Source organism: Crotalus tigris, unplaced genomic scaffold (assembly GCF_016545835.1).
Source record: "Crotalus tigris isolate CLP2741 ecotype Arizona unplaced genomic scaffold, ASM1654583v1 scf7180000023718.2468807, whole genome shotgun sequence".
Classification (NCBI taxonomy): Eukaryota; Metazoa; Chordata; class Lepidosauria; order Squamata; family Viperidae; genus Crotalus; species Crotalus tigris.
In genome coordinates, this window is record NW_024100137.1 from 2325724 (window position 1) to 2337923 (window position 12200).

Consider the following 12200-nt stretch of genomic DNA (forward strand, 5'->3'; position numbering starts at 1 on the left):
TTCTCCATCACTGCCCTATACCATTTCAGACAAGTGATTGTCAGTCACTTCTTAAGCACTACATTAATGTGGTTGTGGGCTTGTATGTTCCAAGGAAGATGAGAGCTATGCCAGAGGTTCAGTCAAACTGGACAGGTCTTATCAGAGGAATCAGAAGAAGCGTGTCTCTCCCATAAGTAATATAGTGAGACATAATTTACAGAAACCCATACTGGATCAGTCATTGCCCAGGACAACAAGGACTACATTAAGTGTGGAGTTCGTAGACTTAGGTGACAATGGACTACAAGACTCAGGGCTATTGGCTGAGCAATCAAAGCCAGCAGCTGCAAGGCTCCTGGAAGAAAAGTTGCTAACCCATTGCAAACATTCAAAGACTGAAAACAAAGAAATAATGATCTGTTATTACAAATAAAATCCAACAAGAAGAGAATATCTGAAAATAGTATACCAGTTCCATAAGGAACAACATCCAAAATTAGAAATAATCTAATGCAAGAAAGAACTGGTGGCACCACAAAACAGAAAAAATACAAAACGAAGAAGCAAAAACGTTCTGGAATTTTAGAATTTAAACAGACAAGCACTTACTACAACACTCCCAACTTAACAATTGTTGATAAGAAAGACAAAGAAGTCTGGCTAGTGGGCATGACAGTATTTGGAGAAAGTGGAATAGAAGAGAAAGAACTGGAAAAATCACAAAAGACAAGGTTCTGCAAAATAGAAATAGAATGACTTTGGCAAAAGAGGGTAAAATAGTGTCTATAATTATGGGAGCCTTGGTAACAATCAAAACGTATGGAGCACTGTTTGAATACCATTGGCATTGGCAATATTACCATCAGTCAATTGCAAAAAGCAGCTTTACTTGGAACAGCCTACAGTATATCCTGCAACAGTACCTTTAACATCACCAAACAACCACTGCCTATCACAGGTCTTGCGAAAGATTCAATAGGTGGACAAAAAAGCCAAATCCATAATAAAAGTAAAAATATTGGGAGGATTCGATACCATAATTCCCCAAAAATAAGACCCGGATTTATTTATTTTTTCCTCCAAAAGAGGCACCGGGTCTTATTTTTTGGGGGGGTCTTTTCTACTCACCACACGGCAGCAGCACTGACAGCCCCCCACCCAGCCAGCCCACTTCTGCAGCCAAAGGAACAGCTTCATTCTGCAGCTGAGAATGGAGCTCCAGCTTGCATTTTGCAGTCAGAGGCCTTCTTGGAAGGTCTCTGCAGCCGAAAGCTGAGCTACAGATTAAATCCATAGCTCAGTTCTCAGTTGCAGATGCCTTCCAGAAAGGCCTCTGACTGAGAAATGAAGGCCAGAACTCCATTCTCAGCTGCAGAATGAAGCTGCTCCTTTGGCCTCAGAAGAAGTGGGCCGGCAAGGCAAGTATCAATCCATGGGAGGCCTGGCTCCATCCCCACCCTAGCTTGATTTTTAGACGTGTGCCTCACCCCAAAACTAGGGCTTATTTTGGGGATAGGGCTTATATTAGGCCCATCCCCAAAAATCAAGCTAGGTGTAAGTCTTACTTTTGGGGAAACATGGTAGGTAGACAAATGCAAAATCCATCTAAACAACTGGCTGACTGTGTAACTATCAACAAGAACAACAACAACAATAAACAACTGCCTATCTCAGGTCCTTGGGAAGGACTTGATAGGTTGACAAAAATGTCAATAACCATTCATGTTGGCTTGCATTGAAGAATAAATGGCTTTGCCTTCAGGATGAAAGCAATGACTACACAAGGTGAAAAATTGTAGCTATTTCATTTCCCTCTCCCTATTATTACTTCTAACTTCTTATAATATAAGAATATAATTAGAATACATAATATGATACTACATTGCTACAATGTAATGTGCTCTTAGCACATAATAGAATATTATAACACTGTATTACAATGCTACGTTTGTCTCTCTTTGTTTACTATGTACATAAAAAAGTTTTGTCCTCCCATTGCACAGGCTGAGAGATTATTTCAGAATGCTGGGTGCATTTTCCAAGGACAAAATCTATGTAACCAGCCTAAGGGCACTTGATAAAGATTTGCCCAATGTTCTCAGTGCATTCTTTGACAGTAGAGGTGCGAAAGCACAATTCTGAATGTGTTAGTCTGACATGAGGATGTTGTGGTTTCCTTTCCCTACTCTTTTGCCCCTGGGACCTGTAACTTATTCAGGATAAATGCAAAAATGAAAGTACTAGTTTTATCTGAGTTGTTGAAATAATGGTAATTTATCACTATTGGTATAACAGCAAAGATGATATTGAACTATGAAATAACAAAATAAACAGGAGTCAATATTTCTTCATTTCAAGCTGGGAAATACATATACAGGATTTAAACACCATACTAGGTTCAGAATATTATGTTGTTCACAAGGCAATAGTAATGTTGTTGGAGCCAAGACAGATGGGATATTGCTTTTTTCTTTTTAATATGTATGATTGCAAAACAAACAAAATCTATTTATCTAGCTATAGTATTTTACAGACTTTGTGTGTGTAGAAAGACAAACAGATGTTATTTTAGTGTGTATATGTGTATATGTATACAAATATATGTGTGTGAGTGTGTGTGAGCCTGGTTATTTGTGTCTCAAGTATGAACTCTGGGTTGATCTGGTCAAGGATCCATTGGTTAGTTTTCTTGGTTGTCCACAGTATTCTCAGGAGTCTTCTCCAACACTAAAGTTCAAAAGCATCTATATGCTTCCTATTCTGATTACAGAGAGACATCTGAGTATCTTTTCAAGGCCTTCCTAGCTGCTCTGCTGAGTGCTTGTCTGCAGTGTATTTCCTGACGGTTTGTTTCTTCACTGTTGATGGTTGATCCTAAAAGGCAGATCCACCACTTTGATATCTTTAATGTCAATACTAAGGTTTGATGTTCCACCTGTTGTTGTTAATTTGGTCTTCTTTTTTTTTTTTTTTTTTTTATTAAAAGTTTTATAAATTTTACAAAAAAGGAAAAATAATACAAAACAAGAGACAACATATACAGAAAAATAAAACTAAACAATACATATATTAAAAAAAAAAAACCCCATCCCCCAACCCTCACAAAAAAAAAAAACCCTCCCTTCCCCCCCCCCTGAGCTTCCCAGAGCAGAATATAGGCTTAAAAAATAAAAATAAAAATTAAATTAAAAACTTTATATTTATATATATAAAAAATTATCTATAATATATATGAAAATAAAACTTATGAAAAAACTATATAATATTTTTGTATACCCAATCTAAATTGTATAAATTTTATCCATTTATCCCAAACAGCAAAAAACTTCTCTTGCGTTTGTTGCTTTAAGAAAGCCGAAATCTTTGCCATTTCTGCCAGATAAGCTACTTTAAGAAACCATTCCTGCAATGTAGGCAAAGATTCCTTCTTCCAGTATTGTCCTACTAACAGCCTAGCGGCTGTGATCAAGTTTAACATCAATACAACCTCCTTTGTATCACAATCTGTAACAATACCTAACAAAAATAATTGCGGAGTAAATTTTACCCTCCTTCTAAAAATTCTCTGGATATTCCACCATATTTTAATCCAAAATGCTTTTATCTCTCTGCATGACCACCAAATATGATAATAAGAAGCCTCCTTATAACCACATCTCCAACATTTGGGTTGCACGTCAGGATACATATAAGACATTTTTTGTGGATCAAGGTGCCATCTATAAAACATTTTATAAAAATTCTCCCTTAAGTTCTGTGCTTGAGTAAATTTGACATTTCTCACCCAAATAGTTTCCCAGGTGTCCAATAAAACTGGCTCACCAAAATTCTGCGCCCATCTAATCATACAATCTTTAATTAGTTCCGTTTCTGAGTCCAATTCAACTAAAACCCCATAAATTCTCTTAATGTGGGTTTGTCTTTGATCCTTCAGTTGCTTAATAAGATTTTCATCTTCTCTAAGAAAACCCACCTTACAATCCATCTTCCATCTATCTAATAGTTGCCTATATTGGAACCAAGAATAAGTAAAATTTTCTTGTGCTAACTCTTCCCGTGATTTTAATTGCCAGTTTTGTCCATCCCATTTAAGTAACTGTCTATAAGACACCATATCCATTTTAACCCCTCTTTTTATTCCTTCTATCGCATGCCAAGGTATAGCCCATAATGGTACTTTAAAATCACTTTTATAATATTTTCTCCAAATCCTAAGTAAAGAAATTCTTAAAATATGAGATTTAAAAGCCCAATCTATTTTTTTATTAAATATTAAATAGGCATGCCACCCATAAAGTAAATCCCATCCCTCTAAGTAAAGTATCTCAGAATTTGTCAAATTTACCCAATCACTAATTAATGTTAAAACCACCGCATCATAATATAATTTCAAATTTGGTACCTTAAGTCCACCCCTCTCACGGAAGTCTTGCATAATTTTAAACTTAACCCTTGGTTTTTTCCCTGCCCAAATAAATTTGTTGAGACCCTTCTGCCACTCATTTAAATTAATCTCATTTTTCAAAATTGGTAACATTTGAAACAAAAAAAGAAACTTGGGTAGAATATTCATTTTTATCACTGCAATTCTTCCCATGAGGGATAATTGCAACTTTTCCCAATTCTTCAAGTCCTTCTGTACCCTGACCCACAACCTTTCATAATTATTTTTAAATAATTTTGCATTAGAAACAGACAGCATCACCCCCAAATATTTTACCTTATTAACAATCTCAAAACCCGTCAAGTTGACCAAAATCTGCTTCTCCTGACTCGACATATTTTTAAGTAAAATTTTAGTCTTATTTACATTAATCTTAAAACCCGAGACCAAACCATAATGATGAATCAACTGTAATAAGTTTACTACAGAATAATCAGGTTGCGACAAAGTAACAACCAAGTCATCCGCAAAAGCTCTCAACTTATATTCTTGTTTATTAACATATATTCCTTTAATTTCCTGAGAATCTCAAATTTTGATCAATAATATTTCCAATGTTAAAACAAACAACAATGGCGATAAAGGACACCTCTGTCTAGTACCTTTCTCTATTGTAAAAACCTCCGACAGAGGTTTGGTCTTCTTTATATTTAACTTTAGTCCCATTATTTTCACTATGCTCTGACTTTTAGTACCAAAGCCTGAAGATCCTTTGCATTTTTGGCTATCAAAGTAGTGTCATCAGCAGAGCACAGATTATTGATATTTCTTCCTTCAGTTTTAAAACCATGCTAATCTTCAAACCACACCAGCAGCCAAAAAAGCTAATACAATCCTTGGTTGTATAAACAGAGGAATAGATTTGAAATCAATTGAAGTATTAGTGCTGCTTTATAAAGCCTTAGTATGACCACACCTGGAATACTGCATCCAGTTTTGGTCACCACATTACAAAAAAGTTGTTGAGACTTTGGAAAAAGTACAAAGAAGAACAACTAAGACAATTAAGGACTTGGAGACAAAAACATATGAAGAACTGTTGCAACAATTGGGTATAGACAGTCTAGAGAAAAGAAGGATGAGGGATGAGATGATAACAGTATTCCAGTATTTGAGCGGCCTGCCACAAAGAAGAGGATGTCAATTTATTTTCCAAAGCACCAGAAGGCAAGACAAGAAACAATGGATGGAAACTAATCAAGGAGAAAAGCAACCTGGAATTAAGGAGAAACTTCCTAACAGTGAGGACAATTAACCAGTGGAACATTTTGCCTTCAGAAGTTGTAGAGGTTTCATCACTGGAGGTTTTTTAAGAAAAGACTGGACAGCCACCTATCTGAAATGGTATGGGGTCTCCTGCTTGAGCAGAGGGTTGAATTAGAAGAACTCCAAGTTCCCTTCCAGTTCTATTCTCATTCTTCCAGTCCAGATTCCATGGATATATTTTACATGTAGGTTGAATAAATAATGGGAGAATATGCATGTCATACTCCTTTGCCAATGGGGAGTCAGTCTGCTTTATCACATATTGTCCATATTGTCTGCTTTACCACATATTGCTTTACCACATATTGTCTATATTGTGGCTTCCTGACCTGTATGAAGTTTCTCAGGAGAACAATGAGAGGTTTTGGGATTCCCGTTTGAAATTTATTGAGGAAGGTTGGGTTATCACACAAGATCACATAGAGGGGCTTAGGCCTTGGAAAGCTTGCTGAAACCTACTGATGACAATAAACTAAGCAAGCACATAACCGGATGGCAACAGTGAGTAATAAGAACTTTCTGTTAAATAGATGCTTTAGAACCATTGAGCAACTAGAGTAAACTAAACTGAAAGCAGATAATCAATTAAATATGTACAGAAAATAAGATTTACATTTGCATGTAAACATATAAAGATGCTTATGTGAACTTAAGTGAAAGTGTTTTTGTTTTGATACTGGTATTTGTTCCATTACTGATTTGTTTTGCGTGCATAACAGGACACTCCACATGTGAAGCAGGTGATCCATGCAATGCAAATATGCATTTCTAAAGATTTGAACAACATGTGTATGAATCTCTATGTGGAATCTAGACTGCCTACCACAGGGTATAATTTATTATTTGCATAGTACAAGAGAGGAGAACCTATATGCCTCTCCAGTGCAAAAACCGAAATGCAAGGTTCTTAATAAGCAGGGAGACAACCTAATATTTATTTATTTTTATTTATTTATTTATGAGACTTATATACCGCTTTAAGTGCAAGCATCTCTAAGTGGTGTACACCAGTAAGCAATGTATATATATATTTTACATTGCCCCCAACAATCTGGGTCCTCATTTTACCTACCTCGGAAGGATGGAAGGCTGAGTCAACCTTGAGCCGGTGAGATCTGAACCGCTGACCTGCTGAACACAGTCAGCTAAAGTGGCCTGCAGTACTGCACTCTAACTGCTGCGCCACCTTGGCTCATATTGTGGTTAGTGGTCCTATGCCTTAAGCACAAAGTCAGCTTGGTGACTTTGGGGCAGTCACTTTGTCCCAATCTTAGTAGGAAGGTAATAGCAAACCACTTCTGAAAAATGTTGCTAAGGAAACTGCCTGGACTTATCCAGGCAGTCACCAGAAATCAAGACTGTCTCAAAGGCATACATGCACGCACACAAAGACGTACAAACTATAATGACAGCTATGAACTGTGCACCATTTAAACTCACATACATCCCTCCACACACGCTCATGCAATTCCAGCTTTGGAAATTAACTGCTGATGACAATATTGGACTTTATTTCTTTTTTATAGCCCCATATTTTTATGACAATGACATCTTTTGATATACTCTTCCAAACAACTATACCTCATCATCCCTTGAATTATGTAGATTCAAAATCATCCTTCCTTCTGTTGCTTGGATTTTGAGAACAGGGCTGGCGCATAAACAAAGACAGTGGGAAAACAGCCAAACAGATTAACTTACAGTATTTTTTTTCTGGAAATGGGGTGGTGGGGGACAGCAAATATCAAAAAGCAGGCATTTAAGTTACATACTTGCCCCAGGCAGGTCTAACATGCATGCAGAGTCACTGCTACTATCATAAGCGCCACACCACAGGAAACTACTAACACTACCAATGTCCAAAACAATCTCATCTTTCCCGCATCCTCAGTATAATTGCTCTAATGAACTCACACAGCATTAGAAAAGTTTCCAGCGTACTGTAGTAATTCACTATTAAAAGCAACTGGCTGCATACAATGGAGTCCTGTGTTTCCATCCTATTAAGAAACCATTTCATCACTACCTGGGTAGTAATGGACAGTATGGAGTAAATGACAGGCACTTGCAGGTGGAAAGTTATCTACAGCTGGCTATAAAATAGGATATAATTCTTGTCAGAGACAGATTAAGACCACAAGGTATACTTCATTCATAGTTTTAAGTCTCCCTGAAGGCTTATTCACCCATTTTCATTAAAGATGACTTGTTTTGCACCTGCGTCAGGTTTAAAGTCTGCTTCTTGAATGGTGTCAACAAACCAAGTGATCGCATTAGAATAAAATTATGGAGTAACCTCTGGCTTGAGAGAGTTATATGTCTGTATGTGCATATTTCTATCTGACCAGGATGAAACAAAACACCACATTCTAAGCTTGGAAATGAAATCTGAATGCTGATTTATTTCTCTTCATCTATGATCAAATTCACATCCTTGCAGAATCCTGATTCTCCAGCCTTTCACTTTCTTTAAAGACCTTGTATAATGACAAAGGTTGGGATCCAAAAATGTATTTCATGAGTGGTAATACTTTGTCTTCATGGACTAGGAAGGGCTATTCCTTCTTCACTTATATGCTGCCTTGTTCAGTTTTTAAAACTGTTCCTTTGTGTTCCCCAATCCCTACAGATCATTTATAAAATATACCTGGAAATTAAAAAAAAAAAGGATAAGAATGATGTCCTGTTTCAGAAATGAAATTCCAATTGTATAATATTTGATTATATTCAGTGCTTTTCCTGGTTTTAATCTTAATTTTAAACACCAGTGCCCCTTATTTGAGTCAATATTGGAATTAAAAATGAGTGTTTTTTCTCAAAGATTGGAAATTATACAGTAACATTTGCTGGTAAGCATTATTCACAATTTGAAACAAAGGGAAGCGAAGAAAGAGGGAAAGGCGGATGAACAGCTTAGTGTTCTTTTCAAATTTTCTTTCTTTTTGGGGTGAGGTATCTTTAAGTCATTGATGATTCCTGGCAGCTACCTGGTCTATTCCCTATAATTTTCTTGGAAATATTTTTGGAACTGCTTTGCCTCTGACTTTTTCCTAAGACTGAGAGAATGGGACTGGCTTAAGGTAACTCATCTGGCTCTGTGCCTAAGGCAGGACTAGAACTCACACTCATTAGCAAATTAAACATCACACTCATTAGCAAAGCAAAGTGAAGCTAAGACTGAGTGGGCACCAAGGGCAAGCATCCCATTTAGTGTTGTGCCAAGAGTCAAGAGGTGCTGTCATATGTTCCCAAAGGATTGGAATCTGTTTCTGACGAGAACTAGATGAAGACTTGAGAAAAAAGCAGGAGAAGAGCTTAGTCATCCAAGACCCTGTCAGGTAAGGATCAGAATGATTGTATCATGACCTTTAGATTGTGAGCAAACTAAAACTGAGAACTAGAAAAAAGAAATGTGAATGGAGAAACATAGGTCATAGGCACAACACAGAATACTGTGTCTGCATTTGGGCCAAATGAGGAACGGACTCTACCAGATTTCTATCTGATTTCATTCAATGGAACATGCATATAACTATGCACTTATGCTTGAAATGTGTGAAACCTACGATAATTAGGTTTTCCAGTCATGCACAGTTGTATGACTCTAATATTGCTATATTGTGCTCAAATTGGGTGTACACATTTGTAATGCTCACCAATTAAAGGCTAGCAACTAGCATGACTCAACTGCATTCACAATACATTTGAAGGGCAATATAGTTTATATATAGTTTATATATATATAGGATATAGTTTAATTACCTAATGCCTCTGCATATATTATAACATGGTGAACATCGAAATGCTTTGCACTAAAGACCAGTGGCCTTTAGTTGATGTTTTCCATGCATATAGCTGACCATATGTCAGGCTTATATGCCTTTTTTATATGTATTAAGAAGAGAACTGAAAGCAAAGCACTCTCCCTTGTTTGTGTCTCTTTCTACTTCAAATGTTAGCTTAATATGATCTAGCTTCCTCTAAAAAGACCTTTGAGAATAATGCCATTAAATAAATGGCCATCATCAGTTTGTGCAGTAAGTAGATCAATTGATCTATGAAGTAGTAGTAAATCATGACCCTTATATTACAGATAATACATTTATTTGGTCTTCGGATTTCTCACAAAGATCCTGTGTCAATGGGCTGGATTAATCATCTTATGAACTATTCACTGTTGCAATACCTGCTGGGAGATAGGTGATCTGGGACAACTCTGGCTCAAATAATACGTTGGTGAAGATTATCAATCATCCAGGTAGAGTTGTCTGGAAGTCGAGTCATGGCAAGTGGACTTTTTTTAATTTGAAACATTTCACTGCCTATCCAAGCAGTTTCTTCAGTGAAGTGGAAGTTCTACCACATCTTTATTGAGTTATAGGAATTGTAAGTAGCGTGGTTGTACATAAATTGATATAAATTTATTATAATATTGAGAGCTTTCTTTGACTGTTTGAGCCAAATCTGGACATTGATTCATGGCAACTGGACTACTTTTCTTTTTTTTTCTTTTTTCTTTTTTCGTTTGAAATGTTTTGCTGCTTATCTCAGTAACTTCTTCAGTGAAGCTGCTTGAATAAGCAGTGAAATGTTTCAAACCAAAAAAGACAAGACATGAAGTTCATGACTCAGCTGCCAGATCTGGCACAAACAGTGAACTTATCCTATTACTGTAGAAGACGTCTCCATGAAAAAGGACATCTATTTCATTTATAGGAAGGAACAAAAATCATCTGTTAGACTTTGATTTTGATGTTTACAATCTGATCACTTGGCACAGATGGTCATATTACAGTTCCCTGCTTATTCTTTTACAGTAGTCTTCCTTATTTCAAAGCCTGGATTTGAATTCCAAGAAGAATGAATCACTTGGTTTCTCCAGGCATCTTGCTAGGTTATGGGTTGGTATAATTTTATAAATGTGAAAAATATGAGTCAGCAACTATCGGTGATTCATTGTACTTTAAAAACAATTGTGGTTTTTACAAACTGTATTTTTTTTTTTTGTGATGTCTTATTTCTATTGCAATGATCTGGCTGTGATCCCAACAGTGTGAACGTACCCAGAATGATATTTAACTGTTCCTCTATCCTGTGATAATGAGTTTGTGAGATCTTCTTCAATTTCAAAATTAGTTTGTCATATGCTCACTTATCACATGCTAATTAACCAACCTCTTTTAATCCTGATTTTTAAATTTGGCCATTTTCCCATACAGTAGTAGAGACTTTTTGTAACAATAGGGCCGGATTAATCATTAGACTTTGGATTTGACAGTAGCCTAGTATAGCATTTGTACTGAAACTAAAACATTTACCTACATTTAGGCAACATATTTGTTTCTTTGCCATGCAAAAGAGATACTAGTAAAGGTAAAGATTTACCCTGTCCAGTCATGTTTGACTCTAGGGCTGGGGTAGGCAACCTTGGCTCTTTTATGACTCATGGACTTCAACTCCCAGAATTCCCAAGTCAGCATAGCTGACTTGGGAATTCTGGGAGTTGAAGTCCATGAGTCATAAAAGAGCCGAGGTTGCCTACCCCTGCTCTAGGGGGTAGTGCCCATTTCCGTTTTTTTAGTTGAGAGACCTACCATTTTCTGAAGATGCTGCTTTGGTCATGTGGCCACTCATGACTATATGCTGAGGCACACAAAATGCTGTTACCTTCCCACCAAAGTGGTATCTATTTATCTATTCACATTTGCATATTTTCAAACTGCTAGGTTGGCAGGAACTGGGGCAGGAACAGGAGTTCATTTTGTCATGTGGTACTTGGGTCTTGAGCTGCTGATGTTCTGGTCAACAAGCCCAGCATCTTAACCGCTAGACCACCACATTCCTTCTGAGAAGACATATAGCTGTGTTCAAATATATGTCAGGATAAGGCCAACCAAAAGAGTGAAAGGGTCAGAGTGCTTTATGCACTCTGATTTATTTCTAGTGTAATCTTAACCAAAACCAAAACTTCATTTAACCAAACTTGCTTCTTCACAAGGGAATCTGAACGCAGATAGCCTCACTTTGTTGCTGTAGATATGATTGCTCTTCATTTAGGTGAGAAGTCTGTGTCTGGGATGTGACTTTTCAGACTCCAAGTGGAAATTCAAATGACTGTGTTTTTAATCTAATAAAATTAGCCAAAAGAAATGGTCAGTGAAATAGAGTTGCAATTATGCCGCTTTCCTGATATGAAAAAAAAATTGTAAAGTAGAACGGAATTTCACTGGAAAATTGTTTAGTTCTTTCATGCTTTGATATCAAGGAAGAAAGTAAGAAACTTGCCTTCATCTTTTTCCACATCATACATCATTTGATGATCCATATTACTCATCTTTGCCTTGAGCTAAAAGATCTCAAATGATATAACAGTGCTGTGTAAGAGAATTGTGCCAGCTTTTGCCCATATCTGCTCTTGTAGAAGTTCCACAATATCTTTACAGAGTTACAGGAATTGTATGTAGCACGGTTGTACACAGATTTATATAATCTATGGCATAGTGATTAG